The sequence below is a fragment of the Oryza sativa genome, chromosome 4 (assembly GCF_034140825.1).
Source record: "Oryza sativa Japonica Group chromosome 4, ASM3414082v1".
In the NCBI taxonomy this organism is placed as follows: domain Eukaryota; kingdom Viridiplantae; phylum Streptophyta; class Magnoliopsida; order Poales; family Poaceae; genus Oryza; species Oryza sativa.
The window spans coordinates 16,753,308-16,758,393 of NC_089038.1; the positions used below are offsets into that span (position 1 = coordinate 16,753,308).

A 5,086-nucleotide genomic window follows, 5' to 3' on the forward strand; every position below is an offset into this window, starting at 1 on the left:
TTCGAGTATACACAAGATTGAACTTGTGTTCATTTGTACACGATTGAACTTGTGTTCATTTGTATATTGGATCTTTTCCAAAATCTCATAGCACCGGAGCGGCAGATTTATTTATGATCAATTAGGTGTTAGCTAAAAAAACTTGAAAAAGTGAATTAATATGATTTCTAAGCAACATTCATATAGAAATTTTGAAGAAAAGAAACACTGCTTAGCTGTTTAAAAACTATGTGCGTGAAAAAAAAAGAGAACGGAAGTTAGGAAAGTGTACTACCAAACCCTAGGTATGGTCATTAGATGGTGGTCCGCCATCCTGAGACTTAAAAAGAAATTCTGGGTCCCACTGCTATGAGATTGATTCCAACGTTAGGGGTGACAAACCCTAGCTTAAAAAGTAATTGTACAACGATATAAACAATGAAATACGCAATAACTCCATGTCATCTAGAAATTGGCAACAAAACTGACCAATTGAGACACGATTAGAGAGAAAAAGAGAGGGAGAGAGATCAGGATATTATTACAAGTAGTTACGAACAATATGAGACTATTTTCTGCCCTCGAGAGCAATACACTTTATTTGTTGCCTGTGATCAAAGTAGTCTTTTTTTTTCCTCAAAAAAGGAAGGTGAAAAATCCAGGCGCTGCTATGGGAAAGTTTTTTTAAGTTAGATTTGTAGTTTCACTCCATTTCCATGCTTTATTAAATTCACACCTATCATCAATTTCAAATGTTTAAAATAATTGAGAAGGTGTGGCTTCATGGGAGACAAGAGACACATTGAATCGCATATCAATCATATAAATGCTAAAATATTTTTGATGATATAGCTTCATCAGAGGAAAACATACAATTTGCCTCATTGATCAATCATCAATAGCTAGAAGTAATTAGTGTGATATGGATTCATAAGAATAGAAAGAAATATAATTACTTAGTGGGAGGCAACTTAACTATATAATGTTTTGAAATAATCAGACAATATACATTTTTCTCCATATATACCTCCAAAAGTTAAAAAAAAAGAGAATATTTGACCATACAGTCTACATAAGAACTATATGGGAATGGGATTGACAAAGAGACTCCTAACAATCTCTTGTAGATGTGTGGAGAATGTGTATGCATCCTTTCTCTTGTCATAAAAGAACATTATGGAAATAGCCATGTTCAGAACTCTTTGCACTACCGGGAGTAGCTGGTGGTGTTCATAGCGAGCGTGGTTCATGGTTCTCCATTCATCTTCTATCAGTGAATCGAGCTTGGCAAAGGCAACCTCACTTATGACCTTGTGCTCATTCATGTAGCACTCAACAGTGCTCACCATATCGCCTTTGTTCTTCCCACACTATATGAATGTCAAAGATAAATTGCAATATCTCATCCTCCACTCTAGTTTAGCAGTTGTACAAGATATAAAGAGTTGTATCATCTCTTTTTGAAGGAATCATGTACAATTGCGTATAGTTAAATGTTGATAACAATGTTTTTAGTGTACTAGTGTGATTTTTTTATGATTTCTCTATATGATGAGTTGGACAAATATTGTGATCACTTAGGAACAATGTCATTGTGGGCATTGAAAATGTTACATTTAATAAGAAAATGATTAGTTAATTAGATTGTACCTTAAAAGAGGCAATGTCATTCATGAAACGTAATATCTTTGCACATGATGTCACGGTACTACTGCTTGCTGCCCACTGGAATGCTTCACTTGATATTGCGTCACCCCGGCCAACCGTCGTAGACACACATAACAATTGCACCGTCGAAGTCTTTGTAGACAAAGCCACCTGCTCTTCAAAGCTTGGCTTGTAATTATTATGTGACCATTCAGCTTCCTGGAGAAAATAATGGGACAGCTTTTGGAACTGCACCCAAGCAAAAGGAAATTAATTACCACAAAATTAGCAATACATGGCAATATTGTTGTTCTGATGGGCCACTCACAAACGCTTGCACATCTAACACACACTCAAAGATGCTAAGACCAGCGGCAACTCTCTAGCCTCACAAAATCATATTGAAAGTGCAGTCGATTATCCATAATATTTGTGGGCATAAGGACCTCTAGTTGGTGAAGTCATACACACACATCTTCACCATCACACCACCAATACATCCCACCTCCATTTTTTGCTTGACTTCATAGAATTCGTGATGTCAACTAACGTTGATCATTATTTAAAAAAGAGTAAATTTCACAGAACTACATGTTTTGTAGTCCAAGTTGCAGAAAACCACACACACTTTGACACTTGGTACTTAAGTACATATGTTTTGGTAGTGTAGTTTCACAAAACCACACTATCAATGAATGGATTCACCCGCGAGATGACGTGACTGTTTCAGCTCGGACGAGGACATGGCATCCTATCACAAGCCATCACACGAAATTAATAGGATGCCACGTCCTCATCCTAGATGGAACAACCATGTCATCTCACGGGTAAATCCATTCATCGATAGTGTGGTTTTGTGAAACTAAACTACCAAAACATATGTACTTAAGTGCCAAGTGTCAAAATGTGTGTGGTTTTCTGCAACTTGAACCATAAAACATGTAGTTTTGTGAAATTTATTCTTTAAAAAAAGGCTAATATGAAAAATATACCATTATATTGTTTGCTATGAAACTCATAGTGTGAAGTTTATCATCATATATTTATTAAGTTATGAAAAATAATAGTCAAATTTGAAGATCAAAGTTGGCTGAAAGTCAAAGAAACAAATAAGAAAGCAATCCCAATATAGACAGATCAAAAATATATATCATTGCTGTACCTCTTTCTTAGCATAAGCAACCCGGTACTTGTCGTTGATTGCCACTTGATCCTCAAACTCTTTGAAGTTATTCAACAATTCATTGTAGAACTTTTTTAGGTACTCAGGCAGGAGAAATAGTGCACTCTCATCCCATCTGCAAGGCACACAAATTGTTAATATCAATCAAAATTAGTCGGGCAAGCATATATAAATTAGTTTAACAAATACTAATACAAAGAAAAAACCTTTGTATGGCTTCATTTAGCTTCCGACATTCTTGGATGGTGGCATGGGAATCATATGTGTCATCCATTATAACCATCAATACAATTATCTTGGTAAAAATTATCCGTGTGAGTGCTAATCCTTCCTCGTAGAACAACATTTGGGACCATGTGTAGCTCTCCACCAAACGATCCCTAAGATAACTTAGCCCCACATATCCAGTAAGGTCTTTCCACCACCTAAAATAAAAGCACTTAATTAGGTACAAGCCTAGATAGTATGTTTAAGATTATTATTAGCATTGCACATACCAATTCTGGTAGGATCAATATGGACAATACACCTTTGTCAGACATGTATGTTCAACACATTGTTTACATATAAATTATATGTATAGTGTATTAAGCTTTAATAAGATTGAGATGAATACATACTACTGCAATACTTATTTTCTACTTGGTGGGTATATATCAAAGAGATTCCATACTCAGAAATAGCTTTGAGCTCCTTCAAGTGGACCCCTTGCAAAATATTAAAATCCACCTTTGCAAGATCCAAAAGAAACGAAATATGCCCTTCCTCTTGTCCATACTCCGAAAGATAATGCAATGTTTCCACTCTTTTGTATGTCCTCGGTAGTGGTAAGTGAAGGGCACGCTTGACTTGGTCAGCTAAAGGGTGTTTGAGGTTACCACACTGCATCATTGATTTTAGATGGTGCCTAGAAAAAGAGATGGCCTCTTCGAGTTCTGGTTCATCGTGAACGAGGAGGTAAGCTGCATTATATAAACTTAATAAACTGCTTGGTTCATCAGCTATTTAATTGATGAACCTCCCATCATCATCCTTGAATATGTTGAATGTAGCTGCAAGATAAAATATGTAATTTGAGACTAATTGATTCATTTTAGACTTGTCTGTGCAACTAGGTGACTAGCCTTCTCTTATAACGGACCAGAAATTTCTTTTGATAACCACTTATGACTCTTTAATTTGTTGACAATAGAAAATCCAAACGTATATAGATTTTCCGTGTGTCATCAGTAATGTAGAATAAAAAAAATTTAAGTTGTTGCTGAAGCTGTATAGAATTTTCCCAACCTACAATTATTAAATCCAATTCATATTTTGTTACCAAATGGCTAGCTAGTGATGAGTATGCGAGTTATGTCAGTATTACTTCAGTCCACTCTATAGACCGATAGATACCTGGAGATACCCATAGGCCATGCTCCCTGAGCAAGCGAAATCGAAGAGCAACCTCGTAAAGGCTAGAGCTAGTAAATTCACTTGCATGGATATCACTTAGTGTGGTGCTTATCTCTTCATTGAACAGGTGACCAACTCCTAGATGTTGGATTGAATCCACTAACTTCATCCTTGCAACAACGTCACCCGAAGTCCGAAACAGTGTGCGAACCTTCTCTCTAAGATTATCAGCCCTCTGCCTCATCCATTCCTCCGATCTCTGCAGGCTTTCGATTGTTAGCACCAACCAAATGAAGCAATATTAGATAATAATGATAATTTGTCAAAACGCAATGCAAAGCATATTTCGGGTGGTCCTCAATCCAAACCAATCCATTTTAAACTAAAATCTCAACTCACACATTTGGATGGGTCAAGATTTCATCCGGTTTCTAACCGATCGACTTCCTTAATAATAATATATAGAGCATGCGTAAGATGTTAAGATAAATTCATAAACCAGACAGTAATAGCAATATAACAATTATGTGTATACATGCCTGAAGTGGTTGTGGTGTGTAGGTGATGAAGAAATCCCCCCAGACTGAGGGCTTATGATTAGAAACACCAGATTGAGGGCTCAAGCATGGTGCAAGGCTAGTGGTAGATCTGCTGCCCGTGCTGGAAAACATTTGCACGTGTACTGTGTACTTGGGCTCGATAGAATGTTTCAAGCTCAGACCTCAGATGCTAGTGAGCACCGTACCCAGCCCTTTATATAGGAGTAGTACCCCCCTACCAAATACTACTTGTCAAGTGGGGATTAGTCATATTTAAATTCTGATATGACCATTAGTTTGACTATGAATTTATAAATATCTAAAGAAAGTAAGCATTTTTTAA

The 5,086-nt window shown here is 36.5% G+C and overlaps 1 pseudogene; it reads right to left on the reverse strand.

The window, feature by feature from the left end:
* Positions 1 to 1,058: 1,058 nt before the first annotated feature.
* On the reverse strand, positions 1,059 to 4,448 carry LOC107280719 (tau-cadinol synthase-like; annotated as a pseudogene).
* Between the last annotated feature and the right edge of the window lie 638 nt (positions 4,449 to 5,086).